General features: G+C 38.0%; 1 protein-coding gene across 3 annotated transcripts in view; it reads left to right on the forward strand.

Annotated features, from left to right (window-relative positions):
- Nucleotides 1-23858, forward strand: part of LOC143303342 (uncharacterized) — a 341675-nt gene that overhangs the window by 40915 nt on the left and 276902 nt on the right. The window contains exon 3 of one of the 3 annotated variants that reach the window (XR_013059525.1): nucleotides 6367-6671. The exons of the other annotated variants lie outside the window; for them this stretch is intronic. The gene's annotated coding sequence lies outside the window, so the exon portion shown is untranslated. Of the gene's footprint in view, nucleotides 1-6366; nucleotides 6672-23858 lie in introns of those variants that run through there. 3 annotated transcript variants of the gene reach the window in all.

Raw genomic sequence — 23858 nt, forward strand, 5'->3', positions numbered from 1 at the left:
ACCATGTGGCGATATGTTGCTGCAGATTTTTAACCAGAATATATTTAACCTCGTTTACTTTATTCTTCTCTACAGGACGAGACAACAAACCCAACAGTTACAAACATTAATATTTAAAATGAAGCTTATATAAATGACGAGTAACTTTTTACTCAACTTTAGTTTACACAAGAATTAATTTTTACTCAGCATTCACTCCGTTTTATAGAGTGAAACTCGAGTCAGGTAAAAGTAAGAGACAACAAATGACAACGATTCTTCATACCTAAAATCTTCGTTTCAACGCCACGAATTATACCAACAAATGATACTCTTGACCCAACAATGTATTAATAACTCGCACAAATTTACATTTTGCGGTATATGTATAACGTGCTTATGTATATATTGCTTTTTTTCTGTTGGTCGGGCGGTATTGCCCGCGGTTTAGAAAGTTTAAGAAATGACCCTAACGGTCCGGCATCGACGATTACAAATGAATATTACCATCGTCGATTACAAATGAAAAATCACGAAAGGCGCGAGCAGTAACCAACTAAGGAGGAGTAATTACAACGAGATTAATCTTTCTTTCACCGTGGCTTCAATACGCCTTCCTAACGAGCACCAAATGGATCACCGTTATACACGTGCGCGGTTCAGACTGGTCTGCGATCGGTTCTCAAAAGGAAATCGTTCTGTCTGCTCTTGCTTTTGTCCGGTTCTCCCTCGCCAACATTTTATGGATGTTCGTTTTTTTATCGTCCGCCTAAGTGTGCCATTGGCAAACTCGTGCTTTTCACTGTCATATAATAAGACTTAAAGTTGATTTTAAGTAATGGAAATTATCTTGTCTTTGATGTGTGCGATTTGGAATGGCAAGATATTAATTAGCATATTTGTGATTCTTCGCGTTTCATGGACATTCAAGTTCACTCGTTCACGGCAGGCCATTTTTTAATAAAAACACGATCGAACCCGAAGAATCACAAATTCGTTATCTAATTATCGCGAAAGATTAAAATCTAAGATATTAATTGAATAACATTTAACTATCATTAAGGTGACGTGCGATGTCGAAGCTAATTTTTAAAACATAATTTCCATGAGATTTCTTTTATTACGAGTTGAATTACGACTGTCTCTCCCATCTTGTACAACTTTTATATTGTTCTTTGAAAAATTCTTTACTATTTCTGATGGTTTTTATCAAATATATTCTTTAGTTATCACGATTCACTTCAACTATCATCTTGAATCAATAGAATGAAAACATTAAAGTGTTTTTTTTTGTCATTTTAATAGAGAACTAAATAAATCAAAATATTTTCTTCCTTGTTATTATATTTTTAAGCTCCTTTTATATCTACTTGTTTACGTAATCTGTCAAACAAAAATAGATTTACAAAGTACGGTGTCGATAAAATAGTAGCCGAATGTACAACTACATACAGTCGATATAACGATGAGTAAAATCGACATATTTCACAAAAATAAAGTAAAAAAAAATAAAGTAACAGGAGTGAAATATTTAACGTTCTTTCGATATTATTTCCAAGAGACAAACGAAACTTGATAAAACTTCTTCGACGTACGTGATCTATCAAAGAAGAATGGATGTCAACAAAGAACAAGGATGGCTTGCTCTCTAAAGCGTCGAACAAAGATTTGCTATTATTCTTGGCATGATTCTTAACCCGTGACGTACGCACTCAACCACCTGTTCCTTCCTGAACCCTAGAAACTGAAGATCGATGCCACTCGTGAGAATCACTCTTGGAACACCAGCGTTTCGCGGAAGATCACGTGCGCTGTAAGAACTTATCCCCTAACATGACGTTTCAAGACTATGCAAATCCCAGAGAACGATTCTCTTCCTCGTTTCTGGTCATTGTTTGCGGTACAAAGAAAATTGCAGCGGGCCAGCCACAAAGGTAGGCAAAACGTGGTCAAGGACAATGCTCTGCCTGCCAGAATTGGCGATCGACAATGGCGAGAGAAAAAGGCGAAGACAAGGCGATGGGCGAATAGAACCTGCTGTTTTCCTTTCACCTGGAAAAAGTTCTCGTCGAGGTTGAATAGCATCATTAGTCTGCGGGGAAGCTGCGAGCAGTCACTGATCGAGATCCATTATTCTCCGGCATATTTTCGTAGGATCTCTGGATCCTTAGATCTTGTCAGAAAACTGAGAAGAATCGTCGAGAAGAAGCGTCTCGACGTGGCTGACAAATTATCTTCGCTTCGTCACTGACCGAGACACTTTTCCGTCGTTCGACTTTCGATCTTTCTATCCCTGATAAGCTACGAGATAGCCAGCGTGAGTGGTTCATTAGTTATTGATGGGGAGTAATGTCGTTTCTCTGTAGTCTACTTGAAAATAGGAAAATTTTGGGGAAAATATTACACAATTTGTTAAGAGTTATTCGTAAACATTCGTTAGTGAAGTGAAGATTCATCGTTTAGACAATTTTGCTTTTAAGATATCTATTCTGTGAAATATTCTTTCCACTTGATATTGTAGAGATAAAAAAAACATTAATGAAATATGTGTCTTGTCAGTGACACTAAATTCATCGGACAAACTTTTTGTATCGAAATTCGATTTTGTATCAGAATCGGAACGAAACATCTCTCAATCGGCATTATTATTTGGCAATTGCCATATACAGCATATTATCGCGAGAAAAATAAACGGTAAATTTATCTTATCAATTGAGAAATACTCGCTAGATAAATCTCTCCTATATCTAATACATGTAGAAGTTGGAAAGATCAGGTTTCAAGATTCAAATTTTTCTGACTTACCAAAGCATATATTGCATTTCACAATATTCATAGTGTCGAGCAGTACAAAAGAACCGATTCACAGGACTGAAATAGTGGTACTATTCGCTGTGGCGATTGTCCCAAAAATTAATAGTATCAGGCGCAACAGTTCATGCACGTGGAAAGGTCAGGCTGGTAATAAAGTTAGCGCATGACACGACCGTCGTTCGTCGATTTTTCCACCGAGACATGTATTGATATATTTTCTAACCGAACCGATCGAAGCAATAAAATGCCTCACGGCTTCACCACGAAAATTACATAGCACGATAATTTATTACGGCTGAACGCTAATGTAATTCATATAATTTGCGTAATAAATTACCAAAGCAACTTATACTATTTGCATACTCGGTACGGAACCAGTCTCTGTGTCAATAGCATCCGCGATGTCTATGGTGTTTTACGAGCATGGTCAACTCTGTATCCGCTGCTTTCACCGTGGTGTGCAAACGCGTTTGACAAAATTATGGTGCGATTAACGTGCCACGAACCTTCGTATCGTTGGATAAACGCGCAAGAAGTTCCGATTTCTGTTGGAAACTCGATAGCCGTTACGATCCTACATTGGCTTCCATTAAGTTGTTGTGAATCAATTTCGTTTAATTGCCGTTTCCATAACATTTGAGTAGTGACGACGCGATGTCTCTTGTTCGTATTTTATGTTAATTGCGGTTTGATGGGTTATCTGATTTCAACATACAACTAGTATTATCTGACACTCTCTTTTATGAATCTGAATAATTGCGATAAATTCTAATCGTACCGTTGTGTAATCTTTTATGGATTCGCGTGATACCTCGTAGGGAATCGAGAGTCGGTAGAAGTCTGTTGTTTCTATTGTACATATAAATATTTTTATATTTTTACTGTCTCTCTCTCTCTCTCTTTCTCTCTTTCTCTCTCTCTTTCTCTTAATTCAACAAAGATGTCTGTTTCAGAGCTGTATATATCAAGTGCTTTAGAACTTTCTACATTGTATTACGATGCAATAGCCACATAATAGAAAAAATATTGATACAACATCGCATTTATTATAGCTAGACTCTGGATTTTATGATGTACATAATACGTGAAAATATATGAAATCTTCAAAGTATAGTATTTCTTATGATATTTAGCAGGTAAAACTTTCTTCGCAAGTTTCATCTTTCTTAATTTATTTTTTACATTTTACAAATATAGAATGCTCGATCAGCGAAAAACAAAATTGGATCGCGTTTCATAAACTTGCTCACGAAGCACCATGCAATGCACATCACGCACGCACAAACCTAATTTACGGTATTAACTTCAGTTTACGAGACTAATTAGGCGCGTAAACAAACGCAGAGGTGCGAGAAGCGAAGCTGACTAATCGCGTCGATGCACGCATCTCAACTCGTGATACGCGCAAGATGATCAATTTACCACGTGCTCCTAAACGACCAGTTAGCCTGAAATAATCAGGCGACATGGTACGTAGGTGCTAGCTGATAAGCTAACGCACTTGAAATAATCTCGAAAAGTAAGAATAAAGAGATACATACGAGATCTGACGTGAAAAGAAGGCAGATTTTTATTGTTGAAAAATTACGTGATTAAATTACATCGTTAATGTGTCAAAAAAATTCATAGAGCTAGTGTTTTTATTATATTTATTTCATCCACGCCTTTCTACTTTGAATGATACTTATACTCTATCTATATACCTCTATCTATCTACTAACATTGTATGTCTCTTTGGCATAAGTGCACAGATTACGTTTATGTTACAATATTATATATTTGAAGGATGTACGTAGACTTTTGTAACTGACTGTATATTAAAAATCGTTCGATTCCACTCTACGTATGCAACTCGAAACCATCTCGAAACCGTCCACAGATGTCGAGGCACGAAGACTCGGGGCCACGCGAGTTGCAGCTCGTGCAATCATCTCGGAGTTCTAGGGCTGTGCCCAGCGGACAGGCTCGTTCAGCAAGGCCGATCTCGCGCCTGTAATTTTCACACCGTTCGGCCAGTTGGGCTTGTAAATGTGCGAATGATAGCTCGCAGAAGAATTCAGCGGGATGATTGCAACGAAGGAAGAAGAGGGACAGAGAGAAATAGAAGGAGGAGGAGGAGGAGGTCGGCTGTTGGGCACTGTCTTTCGTCGAACGAGGGTATATGAATGCGATTTCAAAGTTGCTCGTATGCATATCGACCCTTTAGGGCTCGAGCTACTTAGCGAGCTGATCGACACCGCTGCAATTTCGATACCCTTGTTAGTCAGACTGATTTTCTCTCTTTTTTTCGTTGTTGAAAGTGCGTCTGTCATTCGAACGGTTCGGTATCTGTGAAAATTCAAGGGTTCGCGGCCAGCTAATGCATGGTTCTCATATAAAATCATTTTGACCAGAGCAATCTGGCCTAATACGACCAGCCGCGGTGTCTTTTGGCCGGATCTCGCGCCCCTTTTTCAATGTCCAATCGATAGCTAATCAATGTATTACGGCCGACAGTCCGCGATTATTACGATTCGAATGCTTATGGTCAATGAAACGAAGCCTCGAGGTGGAACGCCACGGGCCGATTATGCATCCGACGGCTAATTGATCAATTTTAATATCGACGCCTGGCCAAGTGGTCATGCGTGTCGTCCACTTCAATTACGCGATTCCTCGATGAGTCTCGATCACTGTGATCCTGGATCGATCGAACACGCCGGTGTTTCTGTGCACCCCGATTCGATTAAAGGGCAGCCACGAATCAGTTGAAAAGAAAAACGCTCATTAGGGATATGGCGCTTTATCATCGTCGCTGGTCACGTGTGCGAGTGATGAATCGTAGGTACAGTATTTAGTAAGCTGATGGCAAAAATAAGAAAGTGGTAATTTGCGGGTTTCTAGGATTTCTGTGCTGTCTTGAGTACTAATTTGTTGCACCAGCGCGGTATATTAGAAGTTTTGATTGACCGTTTGCTGCTATTTGATAGAAGGTTTCGCTTAGTAGGCTATACACTAATGCTAAAAAATGTATAGTCATTCGAATTTTTCTAACGTAGTATATTTAGTTAACAAAAACACTGACAGAATGATTCAAGACAATTTTATAGTTTATTAGAGCTGATATATAGGATGTAATGACAAAATTTGCGTTTAAAAGTTGATACACGATAAAAGAATTGGCATCTGAAAATGTCAAGCATTATGATCCAATCTTATAATTTAATCTTGTAATTAATTGCCTTCATGTTTCATGTGATTCATTGCTTTCAGCTCGTTTAATTGTCAATGTATAGATAAATTAGAGAAGGTTCTTTTAAATTGATAAAAGAGTTATTCTGAGTAATTCTTTTAATGAGATTTCAAATACGTTAACTTTTCGATTTTATATATTTAATTTTAATATATACATATATATATCATATGAAATATTAATTGTTTATATATGTATAATACTTAAATATAATATAACATATATATCTGTCGATTTCACAAAAAGATATTAAATTTTGATTTTCATCAATAATTTATCATTAATTCGTATATTTTATAAATATTCATGTACCGTTAATATTGGCGGATCGGTACCAACAGGACGCTGGCAGGTCGAGGCATCAACGCGGCGCAACACCTCCCGGGCGATCCGCGGGTACCAACCGCCAACACCAGAGGGCTACGACGACAATGAGTCTGTCTATCTCGCTAGCGGTCAAATATACGAGCGAATGATACAAATACCTCACCTAGCAAGACTCTACGTCTAAGGCAGGGACTACCGGGCATAGCCTTACTGACGAGTCCACCGGTAGTCCCGGGACGAAACGCAACCTCTCTTTTCATCCGCCACAATATAAATCCATACGCTTATGAACTGTAGTATACATATGAAAAATTGCACTCTGTCAATAAATTTTACTAGTTTTGTTGTCATTAACTTGTTTTTTATTATTTATGATTTCATTCTTTGTGAATTCTCAATGAATTCTTCCCAATGATGTACCTATTATTTCTTTTATATCGTGTGTTTATTTAAAGTTTGTTGTCTCTTCTAAATACCAAAATACTTCTCGATTCTTTCCTCTGATTTTTATCTCCTTTTGACTTATATAACTTCTTAAAAATCTTTTATGATTATAATAATAGACAAAGAAGATTCAACAATCTGTATTTGAAACCTCGGTTCTCTTAATCTAGCATCTCGAAGCAGCACGTTTACGTATGGAATTTTCAAGATGATAACAATTTCTACATTTGCTAACAAGGGCAATTATGTAATTTCTCATTCTCCGTAATAAGCTAAACACAAGATTGGCTTGATAGTTATTATAATAAGAGTTCATCAATAAAATGACGAGTTTTACGATGAACGTGACCAGACCGTATGAACACGCGTAAAAAGATAAGAATTTTGATGTTGCAAATGGCAAGCTCAAATTGGGCACCAGCGGGCAGGTGGAGTCGAATGGGTGAACGTAATTTTGATAGCCTCGTTACTAAACATTTCCGAGGTATTCATCACCTGCGCTCGAACCACGGTTCAGACAGTCGGAATCTCGTAATAAATGGCTCCGGAGGTTGGAATTATTTTGGCCTTTAATTTTCTCAACTCTATTACTTTAGGTGTTCGTCTACCCTCGTCATTATGCACCCCGCCACGAACTGGTTATCACCTAATGACACCGTATCGCGACAAACCGAGTCGAATCGCCTCGTAGACTGCTTTATTCATTCGAAATTCCCCAGTCTACTAATACGAGAATCGTGTCTCTTAATACGAATAAGATGTTTGGGGCAGATAAATAAATGATAAAAAATGGCGAATAAAAAATAAATAAACAAGAGGTGAAATAGAAACGAATAGTGTAGATGAAGTCTAGTTTGCGATATGTTTGCGTTGGAAATTTCTTTGGTTTAAATCTTGATTTAAATCTTGATTTTTAAATTTTAGTTTTTGATAAAATTGAAGAAATATTGTGGTTTTAATTATGTATATAAATAGTATAAAAAAGTCTATAAATACTTTTATGTTGGCAGGTTTTTTTAAATCTGTGACCATAAGGTGGATTTATGACAGCTTCGTGAGTAAGTGAAAACATCTCATACTTATTTTTACAATACATACCTACCATAAATTTTAGATATTACACACACTTTAATATTTTCTTTATTATATTAATATCCTAATTAGATTACATTCAGCCAAAAATAATTAAGAGCCCTACAATTAGATCAATATAGAAATTGTACGTTAATTAATGCATAATTTTCGATCAGATCATATTTTTCTATTGTTACAGAGCTTATTAGGCTCGAGAAAAATATAAAAGAATCGTTGTTGCTACGCGTGACTTTTCGTTTCGATTTTACCTACAGTTTTCTTTAAACATTAAAGGTCTTTGTATTTGTTGAAACTAGAACGAGATTGGGACATTAAAATCCCAGGAGTGCAACGAGGTTGGCTAGTCATTCGTCTTCCACGATTCAATTCTTAGCCGTGAATGCTTCCAATCTCCACTCACCCTTCAAAGAAAGTAATCAATAAGCATCTCCCAAAAACTCTAACATTTTATGAAAAACGTTCTAATGTTTGAAAGCAGTCAGCCGCAAAAACGAAATCCATTTTTCTCTGGACCAGACAAGGTACTAATAAAAGTATGGGGAAAAACGGGCTCGGGGCTACCTTGTACCAATCCATTAACGGAGCAACATATCTGTGGTCTCGTGCAGGAGGAAGTTGCAAGGCTCCGGACTTTCTCAACGTTCAGTATTTTTCCTGACCTCTGTCCTACGCTTTTTAGCACCTGCTGCATCCTTTCATCAGCGCTTTGGGACACGCGTGCACGCTGACTCCGCGAGAATGTTAGCTATTCCCGGACAGGTCTTTATAACCCGACGACTGTCTACCACGGTTATTTAGGGCCGGCAAGCATGAGAATTTGCGGGAAACAACGAGGTGTAAAGAACACCGGCTCTGCCTCACGAATCTCGCCGATATTCCGTCTGAACACGGCGCTTCTTTAACCGTCCCAACAAGCTTGGGCATAAAACCGGAGACTGCTTCTCATAACCGTGTCTAACAACCAGCACACCCTTTCTGACTCTCGTCGCTTCGGTTTCCTTCGTCTCTTTTGCCCGTTCGCGAATTTGTCGAATTTTTTGCTTAATTGCTATGGAGTTGCGCAGGTTTTCAAGTACACTACCGATCAAAAGTATCCGTATAAGTATCGTATAAGACAAGATATCTATCTTAATTACAAAACTACAATTAAATCAAACTGCAATGGTTTGCTTTTTCGTAATCAATAGTCACTAATAAGTTAGTGTAATATTATATTACAAACCGATTAAGTTGATTTTCGAGAGTCAATATATAGTAACAAAATTGATATTTGTAATTGTCATACCTTATACAACTACTTTGCTACGTGACAAACTCCTTATCTCCAGATTCTTTAATTTTTAAATTACAAGACAACTGAAAAAAATCTTCTAAGTCACTAGAAATACTTCTGATATTAATACAACTACTGATGCTCATATGGTAAATACCTGTGTGGTTTATATATAATTTAGATTTATATCTTAGTAATTCGGTAGGAGGTTAATACGTTACTTTTAATTACCAATTCGTTGTTAATTTCGTATACTTTGGTAAAATTCGCGTATCTACTACATATTCGCGTATATTCTTAATAATTCAAATAAATTTAATCAATAAGCGTATATTCTGGCGGAAAATTGTTAGAGCTATGTACAGGGTGGATCAATAAAATGAGAGCTACTAAGTATGCATCTGTGTTATAAATGGGTTTATAAAGAACTTATAAGAAAGAATATATAAGAATGGTGTTATAAAAACGCCACAGGACAAAGCTATACTACTTGGGGGATATTTACAATGATGAATAAAACTTTTTCTGAACTTTCAAGGTCGTCATCAATTTTTCTAATTGGACCATATATTTTTTAGTATATTAATCGATCCATGTCGGCATTCCCTATAAAGAAGTGTTAACCTGTCTATATCGAAAAATTAATTGTTAATTTAGGAGATATTTTGACTTTAAGTTGCCAAATTTAATATATGGAAGACCAGAAAAGATGTGAGGCGGTATTCTTGTGTTTACGCTATCTTTATCCTTTATCTATACGTCGTTAAACGAACAACTATCTGTTAAATTATCTTCACACAACAGCATCAAACTTTTGAAGTCTGAAACTGTACGTCGCTTCACATTCTTCAAACTTCGTTCGCCAGTTTAACTAGTTGTAAGTGGTTCGACCAGAACTTTGTGTTCCTTCGCCACCTATTAAACGTCCTCGAGAGGCTTACATAACGCTTCGCTTGCGTAATGCTGAACAGAATCGAATCGCAATAAAAAAAAAAGAGAGGAAGAAAGATAACGGAAAGGTAACCTCGTAAAGAAGGCCAAAGAGACCTGCATGACTTTTGTTGGAATGGTTGATACCTAGTCGCGTGGCTCGCGTCAGCCAGCGCAGCCTGTCAAGATCCAAGCCCGTATTATAATAAAGAGAGCTCCAGGCCACGAGTTGCTCCCTTTTTTCGAGGGAAACGATTACGACTGGCTATTGTACGGCTGTGGTCGCGTGCGATAGTCACGCCATGTTACGTGCAGCGAGTACTTTAGATCCTGACCAATTTTCCAAATCGATCTAACAGCTGCGACCCAACGAATCCCCTATCCACCGTGTCCCTCGAACTCCGAAATATTTTATTTCGCTATAATTGTCCCGCATCTTAGACCTCATGGTCCGGGCGTAAACGCCCCGCTCGCGTGTCTCTATGTCGTCTATACATGCATTCAAATTTCTAGAAGGGCTTTTTAGAGCCTATGAAGACTCGTGATAATACGAGTATTTCTTCGGGACAGATTCTTTGGCACAATAGCATAATGCGGCTTTGGGATGATTAGATGGCTCGAGAAAGGTTTTTGTGCAGGGAAATAGTTTGGTAATTTGAAATAATTTGCTTCTTAGAGAGATTTGAATTAGGCTAGTGCTTGGCTTTTTATGGGCTTGTGGACCGATCGGCATTAATGGTCCAACGTTGCAGATGGCATGCGTCGTATATAGTATATACAGTTAGCCGTAAAAGCATTCGTATATTTTATCACAAGCCTATATATATGTCGAGTTCTCATTAGGGTTAGGGATATGAACGAATCTTCATTTGGATTAGCCATTGTTGTTATACAATATGGATGATATTTACTGGTACAAATATGATTAGTGGCGATTAGATACTCGAGATGCTGATAGTGATCTTAGGTTCAATAGCGAATCCACGGTCAACGGGATAGCAAATGCGTTTTCTTCCAAAGTTTAAGTCGAACTGAATTTACTGGTCCACAATTCAAGTATAACTCAATTTACTTGTCCACAGTACAAGTAGAACTCAACTACTTTGTCCACAATACAAGTAGAACTCAACTAACTCCCTCAGTCCAAGTGGAACTGCACTTATATACTCTTCTCCGTACCTCTCTGTACCCCTCGGGTCAACTATATTTTTAAGGAGAGCTATACAATTACTTCATACCTCTGTTAGGTAAAAACGTCCATCCCGTGACCGTGGCTACGTTTAGCGACCCGTTGTGTCACTTCGAGCCCAAGCCTATTGTCATAAATCTTGGGCACACATAATCGGATTAAATTATAAACAACTACTTCTAAGTTTTATTATTTAAGTACCGCTATAATGAAAAGTCTAGACTAAAGTATGGGGGGTCTTCCCAAAATTTTCAAAAGAAAGGCCCCGATGTCCTTTCATCTCCGACATATATATATTGGATAACTGACAATTTAAATGTTTTTGTTATCTCTGCAAAATATATACTTGCACTAGATATCTTGAGTCTCGTATTGTTCATTCTTTCACATTTCTTGCAAATTTTTCCAATTTAACGACGATAGTTACGTGTCATTGCAGTGCTAATGATATTCCAAAATGTTACGTACATATTCGTAAACGATACGGGTGTCGCAATACCTTTGTGAGTAACCGCACATCAGATTAAGACAGTTAAAATGTAAAGATAGAAAGAAGTTTCGAAGACTTTTATAGAAAAACAAAATCCAATAATCATACAATTCAACGTCACCCACGTTGAGCATCGATAGAAGCTCTTACGATCTTTCCTCCCAAACTCGTCGATATTTTTATCAGCGAACAAGAACGCAAACGAGAAAAACGCGTCGTGGCTCGTAAAACGTCGTATCGTTCTCCCTGTATGTTTCTTTCGCTTTTCTGCTTGAAATGGCTCGTTTTTGCCCCCGCAAACTCAGCCCGGCTTAAAATAAGACATTCTGCGCCATTTATCGGTCGCTCGATGTTTTTAAAGCAAGAGGCCTATCATGGACGATGTTTCATGCAAAATTGGACGAAATTTAGCGAGAACCCTGTCCATTTTACGCTTTCTTTCAGCCATAACGGCGTACTTCGAATTCATTAGAGAGTTCAAAATGAATTCCGGCGCGTATGAGATCCGCTTCACATCTCATGAAATTTCCGCGTCCCAATTAAACCGAACAGACAGTTAGCCCTCTTACTTAAATCTGTCAACGATACGAATCGACAAGAACGAAACAGAGTAGAATACCGTGGCTTACACACTGATTTTTTGCAATTTTTTCTTCCTTTCTTTTTGTTCCTCCTGGCCCGGTTCTTTTTTATTACACGATCGTCTAGCGTGGCTTGTCAGCTCGTATTGAACGCAAACGTGACGCGTTCCCTCGCACGAATTTCTTGTTAGCGGCCCGCGACCAGCTGTTACGCCTTTCGAAATCGCGATTCGTGCGCTCACCGTCGGCGACAGGTTGTAAACTTCCCATTAGCCGGCTGCGAGTTCTTTGATAACGAACCGTGTTCCTTGTAATTGATGAAATTCTTCGATGACGATTTTTTCATTTTCCTTTCGATTTTTCTTATCGTTTTTAGGGTCATGTATAAGTGGATGTTACAATATTTAACGATGTTCATGGGAAATTAATTTCTCTTATAGTTTAAGAAAAACGAAAGATTCTTCCTATCTGATAAAAACGCTTGTATTTGGTTACCAGATAAGTCATAAACCTTTCTAAGATCATGTTCTTCCTTAGAAAAAACAAAAATTCCACACGGATGGCATAATAGCAGAATGGCAGAAGATTATTGAACAGAATAGTACGTATTTGGTTTAAACGTATTATTATAAGGTGTAATAAAGTTTATAATTCGTATTAGAAAAGATTTAAGACTCATCCGATAACCCAATACTAATAACATTATGATATACACTGGCTTACGGAAGCACTTGAATGTTTATCACAAAATTTTTCACGCGTTATGATGAAACCTTTTAGAATTTCGTTAGCTCTGTAATGAAACACGATTATCGTAATTAGAATAGTAACGTTCTATTAGAATATTAACGAAAGCAATCGAGAACTGTATATAGAAGTTACAAGACATTTATTGGAAACATAAGCAGGTACACTTGGTGAAGAATTAGCATACATCAAGAATAGTCTTAAATATGCAATTAATGATAAACATGGTCTCGCTAAATTTTGTGCTTATTATATATATTATTATACATTGATGTTATTATAATGTACATTAATAAAATAAAATATTATATTATGTATATGTATATATTATTTTTATTATTATTAACATTAATTATATTGGATATATATATATCATATACTTATTAATGCGCTATATTTAATATATAAATATATGTATATTAATATAGTGAGTAATTGACTGTTTAAAATTCAAACACATTGGTGCTCTGCGAAGTGTATACTCCAATAAGTATCTCGTAACTTGTATATACATTTTCAGATCCTTTCAAATTTTACTGATATACTTACACTGCGATAACCGTGTCTCGTTACAGTGCTAATGAAATTTCAACATGTTTTTCATAATATCTGGATATGAAACGTTTATAAAAGTGTTGGAATACTTTTGTTAGCCACTATATATACCCTTTCCTACTTGGTATTTTAGGTAGTCTGTTTATTTTAATCTTGGAAATTTGAAAAATTGAAATATGTCTGAAATTTAAAACAATTTTTGATAAATTAGAAAAATTGTAATTATCAGTTCTATAAGATTGTTATCGATCATTCAACGCATATGATTTTTCTTTCTGATTCGAAGGAAACTTACCAATGAATAACACATGAATCTCATTTCTTTTTGTACGTTTTGATAGAAGTACAAGCTACAGTACGATCGACAAATCAAGGTTCTTGTCTCGAGCGAAGGTTGAAGAAAGATTCCATCGACACCTGCGCTGTATCTTTAATTCATCGAGGTTGCTCCGCGAAATATGATGCACGTGGCGCACGTCAAATCGTCGATAGAAATCGATTGTACAACTGAAATGAGTTTTTTGTATCGATACAGATCGGTATTCGTCCCGCTCGTCGAGGAAAAGATTTCGTTCACCGAAGCGATTCGTTGTTTATTTAACGCCAGTCACGTCAGCAATAAAATTTAATGTGCTTGCGTTACAAATTGCTCCAGATCATATCTTAGATGACAGTCTATCGTATTCAATTCGTTATATGGTTCTCGTAAAATAAAACACAAAGATAGAAATAAAATGTTCGAATACATTCGTAGAATTATTTCTGTATAGAAATTTTTAACTCTTTCCAAGTCATTACTTTTCTTTCTACGCAATTTGTTTATATTTTACCACTTGAATCAATACTTCGCTTCCTTTATTTTTCTTTTCTACGTAAAGATAAAGTATTCATCCAACGCTTGGTCCTTCGAATATATCCATAGAATTATTTCTTACATAGAAATTTGTTCTTTTTCTATATAAAAATCAAGAAAGTCAACCAGAAATATTTCTTTAAATTTTACCCACACAAATCGTTACGCTTTAACAAAATCAAGTGACCCGTATTTTTAATGAAATACGAACGAAGAATGTCTTCTTTTGTCATTTTTCAAACAATTGTTGTAGAAAAAGCTTTCTCAAAAAAAAAAGATTATTCTTAGAATTATTCTCTACTCTACCCTAAGTCTCTATCTCCTCTACACTGCTTGATTTTGTTGTTCGAAGATCTTTGTTGGCTCATCAACCGTGAGACGCACGTCTCCCGGCCATCATTTCCCCGAAATCTCATCTGTAACCAGTTTCTGGATCGCTTCTATTAGGCTGCTTAGCACGTAAACACGTCCAACGATCTCGTTTAGAGTCAACGGTGCTCCACCGTGAAGAATCCTTTCGAACAGCTTGGAAACTTGCGTCGCAACCGCCTCGCGCCGTCGAAGGTTTGTCGGCAATTAGGCCGTTTCTCGGGAACATAATTAACACCGATGGCGTTAATGAGGCCGCGAAGGTGTCGAACGAGCCAGCTGTTCGCCTGGTTTCAGGAACACAAATGATTCACAAGATTCGAGCCTCGTGCAGGACGAACCACGAAGGCGATCGGAAAAACACAAGGCCAACTTACGTTCGCCAACAGTCATGATAATTGGCTTCTGGCTGTATCGAACATTAAAAATTTATTCTCGTCTGTTATCAGTAGATAAACCTTCATTCTACGGAGAAACGAGCGAGTCTTGGCTGCTTGGGTGAATCGTTGGACCTCGAGCATCGCGTGAGTCCACTTCCAACGGCAAACAAGCCTTTGATACGTTTATTCGACTCGGATAAAGCATTTGAAACTCTTTTTGGGTGGTTTGAACAGCGGTTATTTGAAGATTTTGGCTAATTTGTGGACTGATTTTTGTTTATGCAGATTAATCTTCTCGGCCGGTTTCTACTTGGCTAATAGCCAGTATGCGGATTTGTACGGAAATTTATATTTTTGAGAATAGGATTAAAATTATATCATTTGATATTTTATATATTTTTGATATTATGTGCACTCTGCTCAATTTTGCACTTTCAAATTTCCTATACATGCATAGAAATCCTTAGCCCATTAGTAGGATTAATTAGACATTTGTGTAAATCGCTAGGTAGTATGGTTTTGTGGATGTCTGGCTTTAAGTTTTTTATCTAATTTTTGCTGGCTACGTTTTTATACTTCTTCAAATACGTCTCAAACTTATATAGTGTAGAATGAACTACATCTACTTTCTCTGAAGCACATAAGACTGTTGAACAAAATTATATTGTTTCATTAAATTGATTTGTAAGACCAAATAAAAAATCCATGGACTATCGAGCACACATATATTCATCGCACACGATATTCCTAATGAAAACCCCACAATGTCCAGAACATTCTTTTAATCATCCCTTCAATTACGTTACCATACCATATTTTCTATGTGTAAACACTTCCTCCCGTAAAGGAGAATCCACGAAATCAAGGGAAAAAAGGAATGAAAAACGAAGCGGTCAAACGTTTAAAGTCGAATATATCGCAGTCGAGGTTTAAATTTCACCGCGTAAGAACCGATCGATGATATCTATACTCTCCGCCGTACCTTTGTATCTTTTTTCTGTGGTGGCATCCTGCCGGGACAGCTTGACGTGGAATCGTCGAAAAACGCGCATAAAGCCGCGCGTAGACGGTGATTCGTTTTACGGGCACGAAGGGCGTGCTGCCACCAAAGAAATTCGCAAGCTCATGCATATACAGGGGAAAGAGGAGGGACCGTTTCAATGGTATCAATAGCCGATCGAAAAACTGGTACAATCTTGCACGCCGCGTTCTCTGCGAGCCTTCTTGCCTCTTCTCGCCCCTCTGCCTGCTTCGTGTGCCCGTTGGTTTGTCGGCAATCGCTGCCAGGAAGGCCTCATCTGGTCCTTTTTGCTCCAGTCATTGTATTTGCGCGAGCGTGCTCGAAATATTAATCCTGGTCCCGTGCATGAGCCCAACCTGGCCCACCTGTAGCATACGAGATACGACTTAACTCGATGGAACAGCACACGCCGATCTTCGTACGATGCCAATTGGTTTAGACACGCACTCCTATCACAACGATCGGTTTGAATCCGTTTGTAAGAGTTTGAAGGAGATGAGCGACGTCGACTTGTTGGCGTTTTGACAATCGACTCGAACTTGAAGGTTGTGTTAGGATGTTTCGTGAATGATCCGTTATATTTTGTATTGTTTTCGATTGTTCTTTTTTCAGAAAGTTGATGTGCTGTGGAATGAATTTATATTTAAACAGTTTAAGATGATTTGGAATTAAAAACTGGTTGTTTTCATTTTTATTGGCGTGGGGGGAGTGTTTGGTTATAGTTTAGTTTGGTATATTGCAGTTTGAGGTAATTTCAAAAAAGAACACGCGACAATGACAGAGAAGCGAAACTTTGTAAATGAATTCGTAGTTTGTATGTACACACGAAATCAACAAATAACAGGAAAGTAAAAGAATCGATTGATTAATAGACAGGTTATTCCACAAGTGTCACAAACTACATATCTGAAATCCCTGCAAAAGACAAGCTCTTGTTCACGAACCGCAAATTCCAAACAAAGTTATTAAAAACAAATCACCAATCTTCAAGAAGTACCATCCTGTCTGAAAACCTCTGCAAACTTATCGTGATGCGCACGAAATGCAACTTTGCTATTGGAGAAAAAGGACAAAAGGGAGAGCGAATAAAGCACGCCACGTATCCGGGAAGTATCGTTTTATCAGGAATCTTCGAGCGATTGGAATGCCCCGGAATTAGTAAGTCAACGCCAGGTCCGCTGTAAGTAACACGAAAAAGCTATTCGAGATATTGAAACGGGGGGAGGAACACGTCTACCGATGAGATTATCGTTCTTAATGCAAAAGCGATGGAACGTCGGCGCGCGTAGAGCCGATAGAAAAAGCAGCGTGGAATTTATCGTCGCCGAAAATACATGATATTCGGCCTTTCCTAGAGAGGCGAACACGTTTAGAAATGGCCGCTTTAAATTGTCGGGACAGAACGTACGGGTTCTACGTGGCCGTGGAGTCCTCGGATGGGATCAAAAGACGCCTGGAGGATACTAGAGAAAGGAGTGGCTGAACTGGATCTCAGCTAAGATAAGCGGAGCCACTACCGTGCTACCATACAGCATAGAGATAGGATAGCTCCGGAGAAACTCATTACCCTCTAATAGTTCCCCGTACCGTAAAGGTTCCGCGGAAGGACTATCCAGAATTTCAATTTGAGAGGAGCACGACTGACCGAGAGCCGGCTCCGAACTGGTCGCGCTTTGCATAATAAATAACCGCGGTTTCGAAGATCTTGGGAATTTTCGGAACGTGGTCCGGATTGGTCTGGTGGAGGATACTTTATCCTGGGTACCATTTCGGAGTGTTGATTTTTTCAGAGCGTTTTAATGAATTCGATGGAGATTTTGGTTGGTGGGGTTCGTCAGTTTACTCGATGAGAGGTAGCGATTTAAAGTAAAATAAAGGAGGAATGAGCGGTTGAGTTGCAGATCCTTTTTAAGTTTAAATTTTAGGAGTTTATTCGTGGAATATAGCGTAAAATAAAAATATAGCGTAAAATACGACAATGGTTTGGCGATGCGATTATTTCTATTTAGTTTCTTACAACTCTCGAATTATTCTTGCTCGTAATTCTCGCGTGACTTCTTACAGATGAAAAATAATTTCCTCTTGGAGAATATTCGAAATCTTCTTTTAAAGATACCTATAGTACTCGTCCCAAAAATCCCAATTATTTTGTTTTAAGAAACTTCTTCCTGCATCGCTAACTCAGAATTCCACATCACAATTTCACCAATTCCTCGCTTCGTTGTCCTTTAACTTCAAAGTTCACGTTACTCGTTACGTGATCTGACGCATCTATGTCCCAGCATTTCATGTACGACGTACACGAGTTGGGTTTGGAAACGGTGGAGTGTCGGAAAATTAATTTTCTTATCGCCAACATCTAAACGACAAAGACACGGCGACTCTGTAATGGAAAAGGAGAGACGAGGGGGAGGCATCGCTCGAGAAAACAAGATACCGAGCGACGTTAGAATGGTCTCTAGTTTTCGGCAGTGGCACGGTCAACAAGCGGTATTTTAACGATCTATATAGCGACACGTCCGTCCGGTTGACATTTTCGAGTCTGCTCCACGAGTCTCGTTGTTGCTCCTCTGAATAGATAGAGCTCCGAGTAGCTCCCTTAATTGGGCCCCATGTTGGCCCGCTATCGTCGGTAGCGGACGGTAGTTGAGCTACCTCTTCCTTTACCCCTCTGTTTTCTCCATCTTTCCTCGATCTACGTTCGTTTACGTCCGGTACGCGTCGTCGCGTCCTTCTTCGGCCCTTTGCAGGCTCCGTAGCGCGCCTTCTGTCTCGCTTCTTCTACTTTTATCTCGTCGTTGATGCACGCTGTGCGCGGGTGCGCCTGATTTTCACTGGATAAAACCGAGTCCAGCCACTTGTGAACGCGACCAGCTGGGGTGGCTTGTTTAATACGTTGAATCGGGGGTCAACTAATTAGGACTCGAAAGAACTGAATATTTGTTGCTTTTAAAAAGTAGAATTCTCATGATGAATTTGCATTCTCTATACCAATGAGACATATGCGGGTTGATTGATGACATTTTTTTGGAAAAATGAAGTTAGAACAGTTAAGGGTTAGGACGACGAAGTTTCTTAAGTGTATAGAAAATATGAAAGAACCTTTGTTATATATTACCCATGAAATTTTCTTCTAATCTTATACAGGGTGGTTGGTAACTGGTGGTACAAGCGGAAAGGGGGTGATTCTACGCGAAAAAAGAAGTCGAAGATATAAAATACACATTTTTTTAAAATTTTTTTTTCAAGTTTTTCCATCGAGACAACTATCTACAGTGAGAGCCGTTATAACGAGACGTGATAAAGTGCACGCGTACCGAGCGAAAATTCAAAGTTGATTTTCTCGAAAACAAAGCCTCAAACGAAAAATTTTTATTCTATATTTTCGACTTCTTTTTTCGCGTAGAATCACCCCCTTTCCGCTGGTACCACCAGTTACCAACCACCCTGTATAAAAGTCTTTTAAAAATAGTATTTACGTCTTTTTACTTGTTAAAACAATAATGGGATTGGTATATAAAAATTCGGGAAACGCTGCAGGGTTATAAACACGACCGAAACTCGAAGGATCTCGACTATGTCATCTAACAAACATTCTGTTTGTTAAAATCTATTTTTCCAATCTTCCACCTAAATCACTACTAAATCCAAATTATCTTACACCATAGCGCGTGAAATTTTCACGTTACGTTGCTAACAATCATTTCAATTTGTTTCTTCGATGTTGACGTTTTCTCATGAGGGTGAGTCGACGGAGTAGACGTGTGCTGATGACAGGTGGCCAGATTGCTGAAACTCTGGGGGAGATCGAATGGCCTCGAGTGTATACCGGTAGCGTGGAACTCGATACAGGGTAAACCGAAAGTAGCTCGTCCAAGTTAATTTGGTATACGACAAGGAATTCTATCCACGATGTAGAACCTTCCGTGGAGGAAGTCTTTTTTCGCGAGCACCAGCTGACACGTTCGTCTAACCAGCGACGATCTCCTCGAAAAATTCTCAATTTACGCCGTGGCGGCACCGAAGATAAACTTATCATCCGTTCAGTGTTAATTCGTTCCAACGTTTGAACAGGAAAAGTTCTCTCAACGTATCCTGTATACTCATTGATATGGAAATTTTCAAGGAAAGACTTGTCGGTCATTAATACATCGACGATAAAAGGAATTTTCTTTTTCTTTTTGATAATCCAAATATTTAATTTTTTCGGTTTTATCACGTAGAAAAATAGTTTTTTATATTGTTGTTGGTATGTGAATTTATTAAACTTTCCACTAATCAAAGGAATATTTCATAATAAAATAGAAGTATCTAACTTGTACTTTACTGTTTCCAAAACTTTGAACTGCACCCTTCGCCATAACATGTCTATTCACCACAGACCCAAGCACTAGAATCTCAAAATAATTTTATCTCCCCTCTTCCCCCTTCCCTTAAAAACGACCAACTAAACCTTCTGTCCACATCCAGGGAATTATATTATTAAATGTCTGACATAGAACCATAAAGAATCGCTCGTATGAGTGGAGGCACGGTTTAGAATTCGTAATAAACAGAACAGCAATATGGACGGTATGCGATCCCGGTGTGCAGAGGTCCCTCGTTTTCCTTTTGAAATATGCGTGGGTCGCGACCCACGGTGCTTTAATTAAAGCGTCGCGTAAAGTTAATTTATGGGAAAAGCGGTGGCCCATGGACAGAGCAACGGAAGCCAATTAGGCCGGCCACCACTTCATCGGCAGCATCAGCAGCGTTTCTGCTTATCGACTCGTTTCTTCTCTTCATTTTTCCTCCGTTCTTCTTTTTTTTTCTCTCTTTCCTTCTTTTTTCTCTCCTCTATCGGTTGGTTCGTTCTGTCTGTTGTGCCGCCCTTTCTTTTGTCGTTCGACTCGTTACGATTCTCGAGAATGTCGTAGAAACGCGACTTGACGATAGAGTTGTACGCGAGTCGACCGATAATTAAGAGTTTTAATTACCTTCGGTTGAGCTGCTTTAACAACTTCCCATTTCGACGATCGCTATGTCGTAACAGGCTGGTGTACACCCTCGTGCACAAGTATTGGAACGAATTGGAACTCGGTATTAATTATTTTAAAAATGAATTTATAATGAATCTATACATTCAATGCTGTAATAAAAATTAACATCTTTATACGAGAGTATGAGGGAGAAACAAGAAATGTCACAAAATATCTTTATTTGTTGAGAAAATTATGTTTATGTTTAGTTTAACTAAAATAGTTTACTGGAAAATGACCAACATTTGATGAATTTAACTGTATTTTTCATAAAATGAAATGTATACCTTACGTAGATATCATAAAAAAAATAATTAATAGAATATTAATTATTTTTATGCGAGTTTTATTCCAGTACAGAATAGACATTCCTTGTTTTTAATTAACATATTATATTATAATCATTATGGTTTAGTAGTTCCGCAGTCTCAATTATCACATAGAAAATGGCAAAAAATGGACATTCCTCGTTTTTCCTTTTCTTCATACATCTCCTCTTTTTGGCATCAACAATTCCGTCAATCTTATTAATAATTTTTCTATCGTATTTAGTCTTAATTAATTTCAAATGTCGATTCACATTTTAGGTAAACTTTTCTGTCTTTTCATTTGTTTCATACAATACTTTTTTCAATGAGATTTAAATTACGGGATTGTGGAGACCGATATGATTTTTAATACATTATGTTGTTCCTTTTGTAACTCATAAAAATAGCTGTTACAAGTTCTTGCATCGTTATCTTGCATAAATCGAAAATCATATTTGAGTAATCGTTTCCCTGATAATATAAACCAGTTGGTCATATTTTATATGGGAGGAGGTGCTGCAATACTTATGAACGGGACTGTACGAACACAGAATCGCGAGCCTTCGACGTTCGTTCAAGTTATTGTTCTACCGATAGGGAGAAATAGACGAACAGGTGCAACTTTTTCTTTGTTCCAGCAAGTAGAATTTCTGTGATGGTGTTTTTAACGGCAATGTTTGCTCGTGGTATGAGGAAGAGTATCTCGATCTAGATACAAGGGATCGGTTTCACGATTACTGGATTGCATTGTAATTTGTGCGATCAGAGGATGATTGAATAGTGGAAGGCTGTTATTACCCTTGTTTTAATTGGCTCGTAGCTGTTCAATAATCGATTTGTAGGCAATCGTTGTTTGTAAAAGGTGAAATTGAAAAAATGATATACTAGGAAGTGCACGAAGAGGTGCACTGTTCTTTTCTACTATTTTCAGATATAACTGGTTTGTATGATCGTGATCGAGGTTGGTTGTGTAATGCGGGTAGATAAAAGTAATATCCTGCATTGTAATTGTTTTAGATTGAAATTAATTTCTAAAATCGTGCTAAGGTAGTCATCGACCGGCTAATTAGAGATATTTAATCACTCTAATGTATCAAACATTGTCTATGCTTCCAAGCGTATTTGTATTGTGTATTTGTATATACTTGTTACAGTAATCTTAATTTCATCAAATTACAATTGAACAGAGAAAAAACGATTGTGCAAATCTCCCAAATCATACACTGGCTCCATTATAAATACATTTGTAACGTTTATATTTGCAGAAACCAGCTCAAACGAATCTTTCTCGTTTAATCTATAAACTTTCCTGACTCATAATGAGATCTTGAGTATGTAACTCCTTTAACCTTCATATCCGTGTGAGATAGGGGCACGGTTAACCATACAAAATGCACAAGCATGTGTGAGATACGGGCACAACAAACCAATCATTTTTAACGCATTCTTTGTACTAATAATTGTATTTAAAAGAGCTCTAGCTTTTTTGCGTTCCCTTCTGCTGTACATATTATGACATTAAAAACAGATAGGTACAGAAGATAGCATCATAGTTAAAAATAAATATACTAGCACGTAACCAAGGAACAATTCCGCTGAAACAAATTGTGCATTTTTGACTCGTTAGGTCGAAAAAAATTGTACGTTACCCTGCGCTCTTTGGGTCGTTTTCGATCGAATAATATATTTTTCTAAAATTTCTATCTAAACAAGTTTGAGAAAGATAAAGAAGCATTGGTATGCGTGATTTTTCGCTTTAATTTTACGCTTATTTAAACCTGCTTTTGCATGGAAAATTCAACACTGTTGAACTAAAGAGCTAAAAAACAACTTCGAGTAACATTCCAATCTGTCCATCGAAGAAGACCACAATAAACCCGTAATTAAATTCACGCACCGTGCTACAAACGGAATCTTCGGAACTGAGAGCCGGCCGACCGAAATTCCGTTGTCATAACCGTCCAATGAGCCCCGGTGGAAGAAACGAAGAAACAGGTGAAATATTTTCGCGCCGTCTGACCAATTTGTCCGCATCATACAGACAAAGTTGCTCGTAAAATAGAGCGCTCCATCCCAGGTTAACAAAACCGGAGACGGAGAATAGGAGGGAAAGAGAAGGAGAGATCGGTTCGAAATACCAATGAGAGAGGCGACTTCTTTCGCAGATTGCCGCCGACAGTGGCTTCATGGGAAGCGGGCCAGAGCTCGTTCTCGACTCGAGAACGGTGCTAGTCGCGCGGCAACTCGATTGAC

Source organism: Bombus vancouverensis, chromosome 11 (genome assembly GCF_051014615.1).
Source record: "Bombus vancouverensis nearcticus chromosome 11, iyBomVanc1_principal, whole genome shotgun sequence".
NCBI lineage: Eukaryota > Metazoa > Arthropoda > Insecta > Hymenoptera > Apidae > Bombus > Bombus vancouverensis.